Raw genomic sequence first — 21,178 nt, 5'->3', positions numbered from 1 at the left:
GCGCATAACCAAGTCCTTGGTCCTCAGGCAGTCCACTCATTGACTGTGCTCCTATTCTCTGCCCGGTTACAGGAGAATGGAAGCCTTAGGAAGTGCAACGTGACCCCACAGACACTGTAGTTTCGATAGAGATTCAAAAGAAGAACTACAATTCTCAGGTTTTTGCCTGCCATATGAGTTCTGTTATACTCACAGACATTATTCAAACAGTTTTAGAAACGTCAGAGTGTTTTCTATCCAAATCTACTAATAATATGCATATTCTAGTTTCTGGGCCAGAGTAGTAACCAGTTTAATTTGGGTACGTTTTTCATCCGGCTGTGAAACAGGATTTATTAATGCTTGGATTCGGTGAGGGCCCTATATGGACCAGAACGAGGCTCTCCACTACCTATTGTTCCTGCATTGATGATTTGTGGTTGTATTTCATTCCAGATCCCCATTAGCTGCTGGTCAAGTTTCAGCTGCTCTTCCTGGGGTCCAATTATCATTACATAAAATAAAACCAGTGGTGTTTTGCAGGTACTATTTAAAACTTCTTGCAGATCAGTGGGACGGTAGCGTCCCACCTGGCCAACATCCGGTGAAATGGCAGAGCACCAAATTCAAATTAAATTACTATAAATATTAAACACTTTCATGAAATCACAAGTGCAATACATCAAAAATAAAGCTGAACTTGTTGTTAATCCAGCCAAGGTGTCAGATTTCAAAAAGGCTTTACGGCGAAAGCAAACCATGCGATTATCTGAGGACAGCGTCCAGCACACAAGTTCATAACAAATCATTTTCAACCAGGGAGTTGCGACACAAAAGTCAGAAATAGCCATATAATATATGCCTTACCTTTGAAGATCTTCTTCCGTTGGCACTCCAAAATGTCCCAGAAACATCACAAATGGTCCTTTTGTTCAATAATGTCTTTCTTTATGTCCCAAAAATGTCCATTTATTTGGGGTGTTTGATTCAGAAATACACCGGTTTCAACTCGCCCAACATGCCTACAAAGTATCTAATAAGTCACCTGTAAACTTGGTCCAAACATTTCAAACAACATTCCTACTCCTTCCTCAGGTATCCTAAAATGTAAATAATCGATAAAAAGACGGGATAATCTGTTTTCAATACCGAAGAAAAATACCACAGCGCGCGCTCCTGTGTACGCACAATAAAAGACTTCAGCCCTTCACAGTGACATGAACAACAGTATATGACCTTATGCTATTTTCAACACGTAATGCAAACATTTTTCCAAGATGCTTGAGAGGTTATGCATTTACTCTGCTATTGGTGTCTAGTATTCCAAGGAAGAAGCATAATTAACATACTACATTGATGAAAATGGCACCTATAGATAGGGCAGCCGTGCTTCTAGCCCCTAGGCAACTTTGCAGTATTTTGTGTTTTATTAGCCCAGAATTCTAGCCCAGAATTCTTTTTGTGTTATTACATACAGCCGGGAAGAACTTTTGGATATCGGAGCGCAGGTAACTCACCAGCATTACCAGCATTACGACCAGGAATACGACTTTCCCGAAATGGATCCTTTGTTCGTATCCCCCAGGGCAATTGAACTGATTCCAAAGGCTGATCCAAAACACCGCCGGCGGAGAAGAGCTATTCGGAGTGGACGAGTCCAAATCAGGAGGCATGCGCACCACCCACCGCTTCCGAGTATATTACTCGCTAATGTTCAGTCTCTGGATAATAAAGTTGATGAGCTCAGGGAGAGGATTTCCTTCCAGAGAGACATCAGGGATTGTAACGTACTCTGTTTCACGGGAACATGGCTCTCTCGGGATATACTGTCTGAGTCTTACAGACAGTTGGGTTCTCAGTTCATCGCGCAGACAGGAATAAATATCTCTCCGGGAAGAAGAAGGGTGGGGGTGTGTTTCATGACTAACTACTCATGGTGTGATTGTGATAACATACAGGAACTCAAGTCCTTTCGTTCACTAGAATACCTCACAATCAAATGCAGACCGTATAACCTCCCAAGATAATTATTTTCGGTTATAGTCACAGCCGTGTATATTCCCCCTCAAGCCGATACCACGACGGCCCTAAAAGAACTTCACTGGACTTTATGCAACCTGGAAACCACATATCCTGATGTCACGTCCTGACCATAGAGAGCTCTTATTTTCTATGGTAGAGTAGGTCAGGGCGTGACTGGGGGCTTTTCTAGTCATTATTTTCTATGTGGGGTTCTAGTTTAGTTTGTCTATGTTTTGGTGATTTGTATGATTCCCAATTAGAGGCAGCTGGTTATCTTTGTCTCTAATTGGGGATCATACTTAAGTAGCATTTTTTCCACCTGTGGGTTATGGGATATTGTTTATGTGTAGTTACATTGTCGTCACGGTTCGTTTATTCATTTATTGTTTGTTTTGTATTTTGCTAACAAAGATGTGGAACGCTACTCCCGCTGTGCCTTGGTCCAATCATTCCAACGAACGTGACACCTGAGGCCGCATTTATTTTAGCTGGGCAATTTTAATAAAGCAAATTTGAGGAAAGCACTACCGAAGTTCTATCAACACATTGACTGTAGTACTCGCGCTGCTAAAACACTAGACCACAGCCACTCCAACTTCCGAGATGACTACAAGGCCCTCCCTTGCCCTCCTTTAGGCAAATGTGATCACAACTTAATTTTGCTCCTGCCTTCCTATAGGCAGAAACTCAAACAAGAAGTACCCATGCTAAGGACTATTCAATGCTGGTCTGACCAATCTGAATCCACTTGACGTGAGTAAGACATTTAATCGTGTTAACTCTCGTAAGGCTGCCGGCCCAGACGAAATCCCTAGCCACATCCTCAGAGCATGCGCAGACCAGTTGGCTGGAGTGTTTACGGACATATTCAATCTCTCCCTATCCCAGTCTGCTATCCCCCCACATGCCTCAAGATGTCCACCACTGTTCCTGTACCCATGAAAGAAAAGGTAACTGAACTAAATGACTATCATCCCGTAGCACTCACTTCTGTCATCATGAAGTGCTTTGAGAGACTAGTCAAGGATCATATCACCTCCACCTTACCTGCCACCCTACACCCACTTCAATTTACTTACTGCCCCAATAGATCCACAGACGATGCAATCGCCATCGCACTGCACACTGCCCTATCCCATCAACCCCCTCCTGTACTCCCTGTTCACCCATGACTGCGTGGCCACGCACACCTCCAACTCAATCATCAAGTTTGGAGACAACACAGTAGTAGGCCTGATTACCAACAAGAACGAGACAGCCTACAGGGAGGAGGTGAGGGCCCTGGGAGTGTGGCGCCAGGTAAATAACCTCTCACTCAACGTCAACAAAACAAAGGAGCTGATCGTGGACTTCAGAAAACAGCAGAGGGCGCACGCCCCTATCCACATCAACGGGACCGCAGTGGAGAAGGTGAAAAACTTCAAGTTCCTTGGCGTACACATCACTGACAAACTGAAATGTTTTACCCACACAGACAGTATGTGTGAGATAATGAGATAATGAAAGTAGGCACTGTGCAGAATGGTGATCAAGTATGGAGAGAATTGATTATCTACCAAATATGGGTCCATATTGTAAATTCCTAAAAAATGACTTACCTTCTTGGTGGGGGGTGAATGCATCAGTGAAATGGTGCCACTGTGTTAACTGAAGTGTCTCAGCCTTCTGTGATGTCACAAAGGATAACTAATGTCATATGTCATAATCCCAGTTGATATTCACATAATAATAAGGAATTTCCCTCAACCACGCCCACAAATTGGGGAAAATCAGCATTCTTAATTGACCCCCATTGTAAAAGAGACATTTACATTTACATTTAAGTCATTTAGCAGACGCTCTTATCCAGAGCGACTTACAAATTGGTGAAATCCAGTGGAACAACCACTTTACAATAGTGCAACTAAATCTTTTAGGGGGGGGGGTTAGAAGGATTACTTTATCCTATCCCAGGTATTCCTTAAAGAGGTGGGGTTTCAGGTGTCTCCGGAAGGTGGTGATTGACTCCGCTGTCCTGGCGTTGTGAGGGAGCTTGTTCCACCATAGGGGTGCCAGAGCAGCGAACAGTTTTGACTGGGCTGAGCGGGAACTGTGCTTCCTCAGAGGTAGGGGGCCAGCAGGCCAGAGGTGGATGAGCACAGTGCCCTCGTTTGGGTGTAGGGACTGATCAGAGCCTGAAGGTACGGAGGTGCCGTTCCCCTCACGGCTCCGTAGGCAAGCACCATGGTCTTGTAGCGGATGCGAGCTTCAACTGGAAGCCAGTGGAGACAGCGGAGGAGTGGGGTGACGTGAGAGAACTTGGGAAGGTTGAACACCAGACAAATGTGATCACCTTCCCGAGACAACTTCGTCATCGATTTTTTGTTATACGGAAATAGCAAAACATCCCAAAAAGCTGCTGTGTTGTTCAATGTACATGTAGCCAGGACAAAAATCCCGACCTAAGGTTCGCAATGCTACCAGGTAAGGAAATAGAGCCTGCAAGAAGAGCCCTGTGGCTTCAGGCTATTCGATGTGGGAAATGTGGAGATGCGGTGTCCAAGTAGGCTACACGTAACTATGTGTGTGGAAAACATTTTATCACAGGTAAAACATTTAACTTGTTTAGTACAGTCCATTTGTAACTCTTAATTGTGTTGCTGGTCTTGGTTTGATTAACGTTCCAGTTGGTAGCTAGCACTCACTCACTCAAGTGTCTGCTACTGTAGCATCATCACGAAAAGGGGCATGAGGGAAGCACTTTTTGTAAGTAGTGAGAACGCTAGGGAGCAGGCAATGATGAAATGTACTTTTCTTAAATGTGGTTTGGTAATTGATTAAAACAAAAAGACAGCATACACATTGTACTTGAAAAAGGTTACGCTTTTGCTGTGAGCCAAAGGGTAACCTAGGTAAGCACAGATTGTTTTCCCCACAGGCGGGCGGGGCTGCAACATTCTATCTAATACGTAATGGGTCTATCTCCTTTGTTGCACATACAGTAGTAGCCTACCACTGAATAAGAAGCAGAAAAGAAACATCTAGTAATAGAGATTTTATTAAATGACTTGAGGTGCTATGTCATAAACCCTTAAAGCTCCAGAATGCCCAGAAAAGGACAGCCATTGTGGTCAGGGAGAAATCCTAACCAGTCTAATTGGAATGAATGGCAGTCATAGGTCAAGGTGATGCATTTCCTGATTTTACTTATGCAGGAAAATAAAAGTAAGTAAGACATGATATATCAGAAATTGTGTAATAGAATTTTTGTCAACCTAAAATAGTGCCATATAGTTAGCAATAAGGCATGAGGAGGTCTGTTATATGGCCAATATACCACGGCTAAGGGCAGTTTTTAGGCACGACGCAACACGTCATGGTATATTGGCCAGATACCACAAATCCCAGAGGTGCCTTATTGCTATTATAAACTGGTAACCAATGTAATTAGAACAGTAAAAAAAATGTTTGTCAAACTCGAAGTATTTTCCACGGCTTTCAGCCAATCAGCATTCAGAACTCGAACCACCCAGTTTATAAAAATAAATACAGTTTACAGGTTTTATACCAACTGTCTGTATAAATAGCCTCTAAAATATATACAATTAGACCATAAATGTAAAAAATATTGTTTTCTTGGCAAGCTGGGTGTGTTATTATATGATACAATGTCCATACTTGTTGCCAGTGTCTTCACTGATATTTTCAACCTCTCTCTGACCGAGTCTGTAATACCCACATGTTTCAAGCAGCAAAGGTAACCTGCTTAAATGACTAACGCCCCGTAGCACTCACATCTGTAGCCATGAAATGCTTTGAAAGGCTGGTCATGGCTCACATCAACACCATCATCTCGGAAACCCTAGACCCACTCCAATTCACATACCACCCCAACATCCACCGATGACGTAATCTCAATCGCACTCCACACTGCCCTTTCCCACCTGGACAAAAGGAACACCTATGTGAGAATGTACCTCCCCCTCAATGTGAGCAAGACAGAGGAGATGATCGTGGACTACAGGAAAGGGAGGGCCGAACAGGCCCCCATTAACATCGACAGGGCTGTAGTGGAGCGGGCCGAGAGTTTTAATAAGTTCCTTGGTGTCCACATCACCAACAAACTATCATGATCCAAACACACCAAGACAGTCAGGAGACTGAAAAGATTTGGCATGGGTCCCCAGATCCTCAAAAATTTCTACACCTGCACCATTGAGAGCATCCTGACCGGTTGCATCACCGCCTGGTATGGCAACTGCTCAGCATCTGACCGAAAGGCGCTACAGAGGGTAGTGCGGATGGCCCAATACATCACTAGGACCAAGCTTCCTGCCATCCAGGACCTATATACTAGGCGGTGTCAGAGGAAGGCCACTCGCTGTTTAGTATCTATGCACAGTCACTTTATCCCCGCACATTGACTCGGTACCGGTACCCCCTGTTATGTAATTTTATTGTGTTCGTTTATTTAGTAAATATTTTCTTAACTCTATTTCTTGAACTGCATTGTTGGTTAAGGGCTTGTAAGTAAGCATTTCACTGTTGTATTCAGCGCATTTGACGATTAAAATTTTACATGATTTGATTTGATTTACAACTTGTTTGAATGGAATTGGCAATGGTGTGCGTACTGGGAGCGGAGTCAGGTGCAGGAGAGCAGAGAGTTGTGAACAGGCGCACACTTTATTTAGGCAGGAGAAACCAACAGACAGACATCACTGCGTCGAAACCTCCAGCCAATATGCGAAAGTGCAAAACGCACAAACAGTCACAATGATATGTACAAGCAAATAAACATACCTTGTGAAATAAAACAAGGAATAAACGCACACCAGAAATAGCGCGTCAAACATGACACGTAACACGAAACAATCAAACACAAAGACATGAGGGGGAACAGAGGAATATATACATGTAGTGTGATTGGGGAATGAAAACCAGGTGTGCAGGGAACAAGACAAAACAAATGGATAATTGAAAAATGGAGCGGCGATGGCTAGAAAGCCGCTGACGTCGACCGCCGAACGCCGCCCGAACAAGGAGAGGAGTTAACTTCGGCGGAAGTTGTGACAGAAATCTGGCATATTGGCAGTATTTTGAAAAATGAATGGAACAATTAATCTAAAACTGTCTGGCTAGCTAACTAATAAACATACAGTGCAGATAATCTTCATTGTTTTATACAATATTTTATCACAGCACTGGCAAACCATGGTTGACCAACTCCCTTGTCTGATCTTTTATACCATCATAAGAAGGTTCATGTCCATTCTAATTCCTAATACTATGCATCTAGCGGCCAAAGTGCAAATCTACAATTGCTTATAATGCACATACAGGACCCAGTAATGGAAGATCTAATCTCTCAATGTTCTAACCTCTTAATTAATGTTCATCTCGAAGTGCACCAAATTCATGCATTTAGATGTTAATGCCCCCGGATCCTCCTACTGGCTTTGGGCTAAGCCCAATGTCTTCAAATCCAAGATTTGCCCCTGCCAGGAGATGGAACTTGATTACAAATGGAGAGAATGAGAAGAATAAATCATTATTCATTCAATCCAGAACATGCTTTTGCTTGATTCAATTCATAATTTCTGATCAACCCAAGTATTACAAAATGTTAGTTTCCATCAAAATACCTCACTATTGCTGAAAAAAAATTATCCAGTACAGTGCAAACAATTTTTACCCCAAATAGCTCATATCATGCAAAATGTATTTATTTGTGCAGCAAGACTGCTTTGTATATGGTCTGGAACGCGCCCTAAATTTAATTCATTCTCAGCAGGAGCACAATAATGTGTGATTGTGACCTGAAAGTCAGGGCATTCCAACATGTGGGCATTCTTGCATCTGCAGGAACTAACCCCCTCGAGTATCCCATTGGTTCCTGCAGGAATGCCCTCCCTCGAGCATCCCATTAGTTCCTTCCTCGAGCAAGCAATCTTCATGCTTGTGTGACACCTTTGATATTCTGGATTCCCTCTGATTGTGTATGCGATTAAAATGTTGTTCAAAAGCGAAATATAACTATTATCAGAGTTTTTTGGTGGTGAAGGACACTGTCTACCGGTGTCCTAGCTAGCTAGCTACCGTGGTCGCCCCCGCCACATGTGTACCGGAGTCCGAGTTAGCTAGCTAGCACACAGTGTCCTTCACTAATACCTGCTCTCATACGTCGATAACAGAACTGTGGGAAAGCGCTGCCCGACAGGCTGGGGTGAGGGACACTGTCTACCGGTGTCCAAGCTAGCTAGCACATAGTGTCATTCGCTCCAACCTGCCAAACACCTGCCCTTGCCTCCATTAACAGAACTGCAGGACAGCAGTGTCCACCTCTTCTTCTTCTGTGAGGTTTATCGTTGGTTGGCATCCAACCTTATGGTGCATTACTGCCAGCTACTGTAATGGAGTGCACCCGCCTCCTTCCTCTGTACCGGAGTCCTAGCTTAAAAATGGACCAATAGCAGATGCAGGATGCCCACATGCAGGAACTTCCTGAATTGCGGGCCGCTATTACACCCTTCTCGGCACATGATAAAAGGATAGTGGGAGGGGCCCTTGCGCATCTTGCGACCTGTAGCAGCTGCAATCTAGCAATCAGCTGATCCCAAATACTGCTTACCAGATCAGCAAAGAAAACACATAAGCAAAAGCAAAAGGTTTGAGGCATGATTGACTCAAGGTCTAATCTTAAATAAAGTTTTCAACTCACTGAAAGACCTTATCACTGAAGCTTGCTGGAATGTGAGCTCCTCAGGTATCTCACTTCAGAGTATGGACTCATCACGTTTCCCCTGTGCACCTCAACCTGCGTAGCGATGGATTGGGTTGGTAACGTTGTGATCACACTGTCGCTATGGGAGTTAACTTGTCCAGGTGGGTGAACAAAATTTGCATTCATTTTCATGAGTCAACATTGATAACTATGTTGAGTTAACCTAACACTAACACTTGCTCGCTGGCTTACTTGCAGCATATCCAAGATTTTTGAGGTGCGCAGTGAATGAGAACATCATCGCCCTATGTACAGATGATAGGAGACTCTTGACCTGGTTTTTGGGACTGAAAGTAAGTAGGCCACATACACACACACACACACACATTTATTCAAACACCTGCTGACCAGCACCATGTAGCAAGGTCAAATATTTTCTGAGGAATGACCTAACTTGTAATATTGTCTGTCTCTGTGTTAGATATTGTTAGATATTGTCTGTCTCTGTGTTAGAAAGTATCTGACTATGTTGATGGACTTGGATGTGGAACAGTTCTGTATTCCAGTGCGCACTCTTTATTCTTTACTCCCAATCAGGTCAGTCCAATTAAAATGTGACCTTTTAAATCTCCATTGATGTACAGTGGGGGGAGCTGGTGATTTGGTAGCTTGAATGATAACCTACACTCTTTCTGTAGGAGTAAGAGTACAGTGAGTTCTCCCGGAATTGTAGAGACCTGCCCCAGATCGGGGATGCTGTCATGATCACTTGTGCAAAAGGCGGGGTCCAGTTCTCAGCCAGTGGGGAGTTGGGCACTGGCATCATCAAGCTGTCCCAGACCAACAGCGAGGGCAATGAGGATGAAGCGGTGAGAGAGGCCTGGAGGACTGACTGCCTGCTCACACATACAAACACACATATAAACATTTTCCCAGACAGTCAAAGCAACAGGCACAGAAGATAATTTATTGTAGCACTTGATATTCCAGAATGGAATTAAGTGGCAATAACATGGTTTCCATAATCACTGTTGGCCTTGAAGACTCAGATCTACATGTAGGCTTTGTTCAACATGTGTAAAACCATCTCAACCTGGTTAGTCTCTCCCTCCAGAAGTGGAGTATAAGATTGCAGACATGGGCCACATCAAGTATTAACTGGCACCTGAGATTGTCAAGGATGCATCCGAGTCCTCAACCTGACTAAACAAGTCTGAGAACACTTGGACTGAACCCTGAAGAAGACTGACGTCCTAGTGAAAGGTTATCGTTAAAGAAGTATGGCTGTTCTGCAGGTCCTAATATGTTCCAGATGCCAGTTAAATCCTGTAGGAATGCTGTATACTGTATTATGGTTAAGGCAATATAACTAATGATATGTTTTGGTGATACTAATGTGTTTCTATGCGAGAAACATTTAAGTTGTTTGATGGATACAGAATGTTTGCCACGTCTTGTTCATCCTCATCAAACGGCTAATTTATGGGCTTATCAATTTTGCAAGTACATAGTATTAGACTCTTGTTTTGACATACTCACATACCTGTACACATCACAAGGCAGTTCGTATTTAGAGCAAGCTTTTTGCATGTTCTCTTGAGATTGTCAGATAATTTTATTGTCTAACATAGTATGTCCCAAATAATGCATGATGTGAACTTCTTACATGTCTGGTACAGAGGAGGCTGGTGGGAAGACGTATTGGAGGATGCACTCATTGTAATTTCCGGAATGGAATCAATGGAACGGAGTCAAACACATTGTTTCCATGTGTATGATGTGTTTGGTACCATTCCATTGATTCCATTCCAGCCATTACAATGAACCTGTCCTCTTATAGCTTTTCCCACCAGCCTCCTCTGGTCTGGGAAATGAAGTCGCATACCTACCACTGAGTTAACATATTTGTACAGAACATGTGCCTCTGTTATGTACAGTGGCGTCCATAATTATTGACACCTTTGATAAAGATGAGGATAAAAGACTGTATAAAATAAATAATACAATACTGAGCTGTATTGTACGGACTGCCCTCTTCAATTCATGCCACAGGTTTTTAATAAGTTTCATGTCCGGCGACTGAGATGGCCATTGCAAAATGTAGATTTTTGTGGTCAATTAAACATTCCTTTGTGGATTTTGATGTGTGCTTGGGGTTGTCTTTCTGGAAGATCCACTTGCGGTCATTATCCTCTCAAGGGGAGGGTGCTAGAGTATTGAAAACAGGGGTGGCAATACTTTAGATTGTTTTATCACTTGTTAATAACCCATAACAATCTAAGTCCTGTCAAAGCCGGGGGAGGGGAGGGGTTCTATTAAGCTATATGGAATTGTTTTAAGAATGTAATACCAAAGAACATTTTGCTATTTGATTTTGAATTATGAGACCCCTTGAAGTATATATACACACACACATATATATTTGGCCTTACTGCAATTAGCCCATACAAACACTGACAGATTCACTACATGGAACAACAGATGGTCTACTCCCTTCGACGGCCGTTACACTAAGGCGCAGCGTGGTTAGTGCTCATCATGAATTTATTGTACTGAGAATACATGAACAGAGAAACAAAAGACGACAGCCAAACAGTTCTGTCAGGTAAGAAATACTAAACAGAAATAAAACCACCCACAAAACCCAAGGAAAACAGGCTACCTAAGTTTGGCTCCCCCCCACTTAGATGGCGCCTCTGGAGTGGGGACCCTCGCCGCGGACCCCGGACTGGGGACCCTCACAGCGGGCCCCGGACAGGCGGGCCACTCTGGCAGCTCCAGACAGGCGGGCCACTCTGGCAGCTCCAGACAGGCGGGCCACTCTGGCAGCTCCAGACAGGCGGGGCACTCTGGCAGCTCCAGACAGGCGGGCCACTCTGGCAGCTCCAGACAGGCGGGCCACTCTGGCAGCTCCAGACAGGCGGGCCACTCTGGCAGCTCCAGACAGGCGGGCGACTCTGGCAGCTCCAGACAGGCGGGCCACTCTGGCAGCTCCAGACAGGCGGGCGACTCTGGCAGCTCCAGACAGGCGGGCCACTCTGGCAGCTCCGGACAGGCGGGACATGCAGGAGGCCTGGCTCTGGGCGCAGGTACAGAACTCACCAGGCTGGGGAGACATGCAGGAGGCCTGGCTCTGGGCGCAGGCACAGGACTCACCAGGCTGGGGAGACATGCAGGAGGCCTGGCTCTGGGCGCAGGCACAGGACTCATCAGGCTGGGGAGACATGCAGGAGGCCTGGCTCTGGGCACAGGCACAGGACTCACCAGGCTGGAGAGACATGCAGGAATCCTGGCTCTGGGCGCAGGCACAGGATACACTGGGTCTTGAAGACGCACTGGAGGTCTGGAGGACCTTGGCTCAAGGGAGATACTAAAGTGTTTTAGTACTATATCTCTTGACACAATGATGAAAATAATCATGGCCTCCAAACCCTCAAGCTGCATACTGGACCCTATTCCAACTAAACTACTGAAAGAGCTGCTTCCTGTGCTTGGCCCTCCTATGTTGAACATAATAAACGGCTCTCTATCCACCGGATGTGTACCAAGCTCACTAAAAGTGGCAGTAATAAAGCCTCTCTTGAAAAAGCCGAATCTTGACCCAGAAATTATAAAAAACTATCGGCCTATATCGAATCTTCCATTCCTCTCAAAAATTTTAGAAAAAGCTGTTGCACAGCAACTCACTGCCTTCCTGAAGACAAACAATGTATACGAAACGCTTCAGTCTGGTTTTAGACCCCATCATAGCACTGAGACTGCACTTGTGAAGGTGGTAAATAACCTTTTAATGACGTCAGACCGAGGCTCTGCATCTGTCCTCGTGCTCCTAGATCTTAGTGCCGCTTTTGATACCATCGATCACCACATTCTTTTGGAGAGATTGGAAACCCAAATTGGTCTACATGGACAAGTTCTGGCCTGGTTTAGATCTTATCTGTCGGAAAGATATCAGTTTGTCTCTGTGAATGGTTTGTCCTCTGACAAATCAATTGTAAATTTCGGTGTTCCTCAAGGTTCCGTTTTAGGACCACTATTGTTTTCACTATATATTTTACCTCTTGGGGATATCATTCGAAAACATAATGTTAAATTTCACTGCTATGCGGATGACACACAGCTGTACATTTCAATGAAACATGGTGAAGCTCCAAAATTGCCCTCGCTAGAAGCCTGTGTTTCAGACATAAGGAAGTGGATGGCTGCAAACTTTCTACTTTTAAACTCGGACAAAACAGAGATGCTTGTTCTAGGTCCCAAGAAACAAAGAGATCTTCTGTTCAATCTGACAATTAATCTGGATGGTTGTACAGTCGTCTCAAATAAAACTGTGAAGGACCTCGGTGTTACTCTGGACCCTGATCTCTCTTTTGAAGAACATATCAAGACTGTTTCTTGGACAGCTTTTTTCCATCTACGTAACATTGCAAAAATCAGAAACTTTCTGTCCAAAATTGACGCAGAAAAATTAATCCATGCTTTTGTTACTTCTAGGCTGGACTACTGCAATGCTCTACTTTCCGGCTACCCGGATAAAGCACTAAACAAACTTCAGTTAGTGCTAAATACGGCTGCTAGAATCCTGACTAGAACCAAAAAATTTGATCATATTACTCCAGTGCTAGCCTCCCTACACTGGCTTCCTGTTAAGGCAAGGGCTGATTTCAAGGTTTTACTGCTAACCTACAAAGCATTACATGGGCTTGCTCCTACCTATCTTTCCGATTTGGTCCTGCCGTACATACCTACACGTACGCTACGGTCACAAGACGCAGGCCTCCTAATTGTCCCTAGAATTTCTAAGCAAACGGCTGGAGGTAGGGCTTTCTCCTATAGAGCTCCATTTTTATGGAATAGTCTGCCTACCCATGTGAGAGACGCAGACTCAGTCTCAACCTTTAAGTCTTTACTGAAGACTTATCTCTTCAGTAGGTCCTATGATTAAGTGTAGTCTGGCCCAGAAGTGTGAAGGTGAACGGAAAGGCTGGAGCAACGAACCGCCCTTGCTGTCTCTGCCTTGCCGGTTCCCCTCTTTCCACTGGGATTCTCTGCCTCTAACCCTATTACAGGGGCTGAGTCACTGACTTACTGGTGTTCTTCCATGCCGTCCATGGGAGGGGTGCGTCACTTGAGTGGGTTGAGTCCCTGACGTGGTCTTCCTGTCTGGGTTGGCGCCCCACCCTTGGGTTGTGCCATGGCAGAGAATTTTGTGGGCTATACTTGGCCTTGTCTTCGGACGGTAAGTTGGTGGTTGTAGACATCCCTCTAGTGGTGTGGGGGCTGTGCTTTGGCAAAGTGGGTGGGGTTATATCCTGCCTGTTTGGCCCTGTCCGGGGGTATCATCAGATGGGGCCACAGTGTCTTCTGATCCCTCCTGTCTCAGCCTCCAGTATTTATGCTGCAGTAGTTTATGTGCCGGGGGGCTAGGGTCAGTCTGTTTCATCTGGAGTATTCTCTTGTCTTATCCGGTGTCCTGTGTGAATTTAAATATGCTCTCTCTAATTCTCTCTTTCTCTCTTTCTTTCTTTCTCTCGGAGGACCTGAGCCCTAGGACCATGCCTCGGGACTACCTGGCATGATGACTCCTTGCTGTCCCCAGTCCACCTGGCCATGCTGCTGCTCCAGTTTCAACTGTTCTGCCTGCGGCTACGGAACCCTGACCTGTTCACCGGACGTGCTTGTTGCACCCTCGACAACTACAATGATTATTATTATTTGACCATGCTGGTCATTTATGAACATTTTAACATCTTGACCATGTTCTGTTATAATATCCACCCGGCACAGCCAGAAGAGGACTGGCCAACCCTCATAGCCTGGTTCCTCTCTAGGTTTCTTCCTAGGTTTTTGGCCTTTCTAGGGAGTTTTTCCTAGGGAGTTTTTCCTAGCCACCGTGCCTCTTTCACATGCATTGCTTGCTGTTTGGGGTTTTAGGCTGGGTTTCTGTACAGCACTTTGAGATTTCAGCTGATATACGAAGGGCTATATAAATAAATTTGATTTGATTTGATTTGATTTGGAGTGCACGGCCTGCACAACCCGTCCTGGCTGAATTGTCACTTTAGCCCGGCACGGACGGAGTGCTGGCACAGGGCGAACTGGGCTGTGCTGAGGCATGATGGCTGCCGTGCGTAGAGCAGGCGCAGGGTAGCCTGGGCCTAGGAGACGCACTGGTGGCCAGATGTGCTGAGCAGGCATGCTCCTTCCTGGCTGGATGCCCACTCTAGCACGGCACTTGCGGGGGGCTGATATCAACCGCACCAGACTGTGCGTGCGGATGGGCGAGACCGTGCGCACTTCCACATAGCACGGTGCTCTCCCCGCCAAACGCTCCTTATAATAAGCACGAGGAGTTAGCTCAGGTCTATTGCCTGACTTACCCCAACTCCCCATGTGCCCCCCCCAAAAAAAAATCTGGGCTGCCTCTCAGGTTTCCTTGCCAGCCGTGTGCCAGCATAGCATTCGCTCCACTCTCCTGCTGCCTCCGCTCTCCTGGCTGCCTCCACCTGTTCCCATGGGAGGCGATCCCTTCCAGCCAGGATCTCCTCCCATGTGTAGGATCCCTTTCCGTCCAGGATATCCTCCCATGTCCAGGAGTCCTTCTCCCCACGCTGCTTGGTCCGTTTGTGGTGGGTGGTTCTGTAACGGCCGTCGAAGGGAGTAGACCAAGGCGCAGCGTGGTTAGTGCTCATCATGAATTTATTGTACTGAGAACACATGAACAGAGAAACAAAAGACGACAGCCAAATAGTTCTGTCAGGTAAGAAATACTAAACAGAAATCAAACCACCCACAAAACCCAACGGAAAACAGGCTACCTAAGTATGGCTCCATATCAGCGACAACAATGTACAGCTGTCCCTGATTGAGAGCCATACCAGGCCAAAACAAAGAAATACAAAACATAGAAAAAAGACATAGAATGCCCACCCTAGTCACACCCTGGCCTAACCAAAATAGAGAATAAAACCCCTCTATATGGCCAGGGCGTGACAGATAGTCCCCCCAAAAAATCTAAAGGAAGTTTGTCTGTCCTATATCTGAGAGATATGAACATCCTGAACATCTCTAAAACTAAGAGCCTTGTATTTGGTACAAATCATTCCCTAAATTGAGGAGACTAAATTACTTGATGTTACCTTAGACTGTAAACTGTCATGGTCTAAACATATAGATGCAATGGTTGTAAAGATGGGGAGAGGTCTGTCCATAATAAAGAGATGTCCTGCTTTTTTGAGAACTCACTCCACAAAGCAAGTCCTGCAGGCTCTAGTTTTGTCTTATCTTGATTATTGTCCAGTCATATGGTCAAGTGCTGCAAAGAAAGACCTAGTTAAGCTGCAGCTGGTCCAGAACAGAGTGGCACGTCTTGCTCTTCATTGTAATCAGAGGGCTAATATTAATACTATGCATGCCAGTCTCTATTGCCTAAAAGTTGAGGAAAGACTGACTGCGTCACTTCTTGGTTTTATAAGAAACGTTGATGTGTTGGAAATTACAAATTGTTTGCATAGTCAACTTACACACAGCCCTGTCACACACTTACCCCACCAGACATGCCACCAGGGGTCTTTTCACAGTTCCCAAATGTCAAGGAAATGGCGTCAGCTAATGGGGTCCTAATAATTCAAATAAAATAAAATCTCACCTTTCCACAGTGGGGTCATATTAGCATGTAGCCCAAACTGTTCGGATGCTACAGACAGAAGTTGTCAGATTGGCTGTACCGACTTCAGACAAGTCCCAAAACACTTGTGGTAGAGCAAAACGTAGAACACGTGTTTGTGTTCGGGAGAGTCTTATCTTTCCATAAGGGGGTCATAATAGTTTGTATGCCAAACCGTTCGGACGCTACAGACGATTTTGTGAGAAGACCGATTTTCGGGATGTCTCATGGTCTGACAAACATCGCTCTAGCTCTGTCGCCTTTCACCGTAGATGTGGAAGTGCGACATCAGCGGATGTGGTGGATTGAGATGCACCCAATGCAAAAAACAGATATCTGTAGCTTAAACTGACAGATTTTTAATGGGGATTTTTTTATTATGCTATTGGATTCTAGAGGGGGCTTAAACAAAATATATTTCTCTGGGCAATTGTATTAGTATAACATTATATAAAGATTATAATTATTTAATAATTCTGGAACAAACTGTACCTATTGTACCTACAGTCACATTCCCTTTTCCTTTTCAGTCTAGCTATCAAAGTAATTTTTTAAAATTCACATGCACCGAATTCAACAAGTGTACACTTTACTGTCAAATGCTTACTTACGATCTATTTCCCAACAATGCAGAGTTAAAAAGTAAGAAACATTTGCTAAATAAAAAAAGGAAATAGTAACACAATAAAATAACAATAACGAGGCTATATACAAGGAGTACAGGTACTGAGTCAATGTGGTACATGTAGGTAGGGGTAAAAGTGACTAGGCAATCAGGATAGATAATAAACAGAGTAGCAGCGTATCTGAAGAGTGTGTGTGTGTGTGTGTGTGTGTGTGTGTGTGTGTGTGTGTGTGTGTGTGTGTGTCTGTGTGTGTGTGTGTGTTGTGTGTTGTGTGTTTGTGTGTGTGTGTGTGTGTGTGTGTGTGTGTGTGTGTGTTGGAGTGTCAGTGTAGTATGTGTGAGCGAGTGCAAGAGAGTCGGTGCAAAAAAAAAAGGGGGTCAAAGGAGAGACTGAATTGAATCTTTAGGCTGGCAGTTGATAGGAAAGGGATGACGGAGAGGTGTGTGGCAAGTAAAGAAAGCAAAGAAAATATGACAGAGAATAGGAGTGAGATTAAAGAGAGGGAATAAGAAAGATGACAGAGAAGGAGTGCAAGAAGTGTGAATGTTAAACAGGCTGAGGAATAAAAGTATAGAGAGGAGAAAGGGATGGATATAGTGGATGAAATAGCGTGGCATAGACAGAGATGGGTTATTGTGTGTATGAGTGCATGCACAGCAACCTTTGTTGGAGAAGATATGGTGAAAAAGCAAACACACACACTCACACACATCCTCAATTAGACTCAACATTGGAATGTAATCCACCAGGGACACCAAGCGCTCGCTGGAGTTAGTCGCTAGGCTAAAAATAGACTTAGTGTCGACAGGAATGTGATAGACCTGCAGGCAGAAAAGCACCCAGAGGCACACATGGACGGACTCATGGAATTTTTTAAGCTTTTCCCCTGTAATATAAATCACAGTGGAATTTAATACATGTAGTGTTACGAAATTACTCACATGAAAGAGTATAAGCCTATTTAATTGGTAGATCTTTATGTGACACAAATTTATTGGCTCTTAAAACAGAATATTACTGATATTATTCAATGAATTACAGAAGACTTTACCCTGGTTGAGTGAAAAAGACGCAGACATCCACACCTGCTTATAACTTCCCTTGCCCTTAGAGAACATGCGTTTTTGGATAGCTGAGATGGCTGAGAGAATATGTTTGCATTGGGAATTAGAATTTCTATCTAAATCCATTTGAATCCTTGACATCATTGAGTTGGAGTCTTCACTCATGCTGTTATCTGCATGCTCTCTATTTCTTTTTCTTTATTCAAATCTTTCTCCTCTTCACTTTTCACACCTCCCCCTTATGTCTGATTAACTTTACGCTCTCCTTATGGTCTAAAACACTGCTTAGCAACAGTTTCCACAGCAACAAACTCCTAAAAAAAACTTTATCTCCCTCTTCCCTCCCTGACTTGGAGTCTTGTTCATTATAAAGTTGACCGTTTTTGACTGTAATACCCTTACTCCAAAAAAATGGCTTCTGGCAAACTGTTATGGGAAACCTTTGGTCAATTTGTCGCAATAGCTCATATTTTCACATGAAAATTTGTTTTGCGGCAAATTTGCAGTGACTTGTGAACTTCTGGCAAACAATTCTGGGAAACGTGTGGCGAACATTCTACTCTTTGCTGGAAATTTGCTGCATCTCAGTATGAATATGCAAATTAGATCCAGTTTTTGGTTACTGTGTGTTAACATTGAAATGTTGTATCTATATAAACCAAATCACATACAACTTTAAATGAACTTGCTTATCACAAATAAAACTATACTATAGATACTAAATGTACTAAATATAATAAACAACATGTATTCAATGTCTTAACAGATACAAATAAATCCAATACAACCTGAAATCATCAGTACGCTAATGAAGAAAATAGCAAAGACTGGATATTTCCCTACCTTTTTATGTAGCTACAACACTTACAGAGAAATGTGAACACTATGGGAATGTTGACCTTATATATAAACAAGCGGTGTAGCTAGCATTAACAGCTAGCATTAACAGCCAGCATTAACAGCTAGCATTAACAGGGACTTACTGTAGGCCAACTAAATCTAACTTTAAATGTGTGGCCGACTGTTCCTGCAGACTCACCATATAAAATATTTTCCTCCAGACAAGCTTCAACACAATTGATTAAAACAAATCAACTAACTATGATATTCAATCTACGCTGGGGACTTGAGACAGTTGTCTACTAGTTGTCTCTTCTTCCTGGCTCAGGTGTAGAAGGTTTGGGTGGAAGAAAAACAACATAAAATTGAGTTATGCCTAATATGGATATTCATATTATTCATATTATTTTACCAAAATGAATTATAGCCATGCCTTGACCTGGTGCACACATATTTCTCTGTCCTCAGTTTGATTGAAGGCCTCAATCATTATTTTTGACTTGTAACTGATTGCTTCTAGAAAGAGAGAAGGAACAACACATGATAAAGATGCACTACATACAAGTTTAAAGCAATGAAATATCTAATTGTTACAGATAATGAATGTATGGGCTACATTTATGAGAATAATACATGAATTTGCTTACTTTATCAAGCTTGAAGACAATACACTAATTCATCACTCAAAAAATGGGTTTTGAGTGAGTGCGCCACAAACATCTTCTCAAGGTGTTGATGTATCCTCCTCCCAATACAGCCTCTTCCAACACCTTGGGTAGGGGAAGGGTACCCATCTGTAAAAGTGTCTTGCTTTGATGTCTAGTCAGCTCATATTGTTGCTACCTTAGCTGTTGTGCTAGCTAGCTAACATGCTACAGAACAGTGCCACTAGCATATTGACATGCATATTTGTGTTAACCTAAAAATATTTAGGCAAATCATTAGTTAGCGAGCCAACTATCACATTAATTGTGCAAAAATAGGACAGCTAACATTAGCTAGCTAGCCATACACTAGCCTGCTAGCTCAGCGCTAGCCAGTCAGTGACACTGACAGATTGAAACTGGTATCAACAAAATGTGTTTCACTCTATGCCATAAAATATGACATTGCTAACTAGGCATCAATTAGCTACCAATTTTACATTTTAATTAAAAAGTTAGACGCTCACAGGACAACTTTGGTAGGTAGCTAGCTAAATAGCTTGGTTATCATTTTCCAACAGATTTTTCGAATCCCCCGATTGGTCGTCAACTGTTGCTGGTCTTGGAACTCATGTGTTCAACAGAAATGACTTCTGGTAAACTGTTTGCCAATAGTGGCATTAAATATGGTTGCCACAGGTTTGCCTCAGATTCAAATAGAATCTTGGAAGAATTGTTTGCCACTAGGGATAATAAAGCACTCTTCAGGAGAGACCTCTATGATTATTGTTGTGAGTTCTGTTATCTTGATTGAGTTCATGAGGAAATTGACCTCTTAATTGACTGTTAGGAGAAACTGCATGAGAGGTCAAAGAGGGCCAATCTCTAGTTATTCAGCTGTCTATAGAAAAGGAATGGGGAAGGATCTCAGATCACTGCTGAATTAGTGGCTTGTGCAATACTTGGCTTGTGCAATACTTTCAAGCAAAGCCACTGTTATCAGCGCAGTCCTGCTGTCAAGTCTTAAACCCTGGTGTTGTGTGAAATGGCATATAGCCTAACTACAGTAATTGACATATTTAGGGAACTCAAGCTAAAAATTATTTTATTCAATGAAATCATTGTTTTATCTGTTATAGGCTGAGTATTTAGTTGTTTAGCCCGCATAACAATCTTCAAGTAACTGTCCTCGTTGCTTATCATCATGATCAGCAAAATGTCCAAAAGTCTACAGAAAAAAACATCAAAGTAAGATATCCCCAATGAGCTCAATATGGCTTTTATCTTGAGTCCTACAAATCCAGCTCCCTGTGTGTGACCAACTTCAATGGGGAACAGATTGTTGGCCAGGTTCCGTATTAATAGGGAAAGACATCTTGCGCACGCGGTCAGAATCTAGACCAGAGAAACGCTATAGCAACTTCAGGACCACGGACAGCTCCTTAAAGAAGGCTTACGGATCTCTCTCTCTCTCTCTCTCTCTCTCTCTCTCTCTCTCTCTCTCTCTCTCTCTCTCTCTCTCTCTCTCTCTCTCTCTCTCTCTCTCTCTCTCTCTCTCTCTCTCTCTCTCTCTCTCTCTCTCTCTCTCTCTCTCTCTCTCTCTCTCTCTCTCTCTCTCTCTCTCTCTCTCTCTC

The sequence above is a fragment of the Salmo trutta genome, chromosome 12 (genome assembly GCF_901001165.1).
Source record: "Salmo trutta chromosome 12, fSalTru1.1, whole genome shotgun sequence".
Lineage (NCBI taxonomy): Eukaryota > Metazoa > Chordata > Actinopteri > Salmoniformes > Salmonidae > Salmo > Salmo trutta.
The sequence above is the reverse complement of the archived record's forward strand: the minus strand, read 5'-3'. Positions refer to the sequence as shown.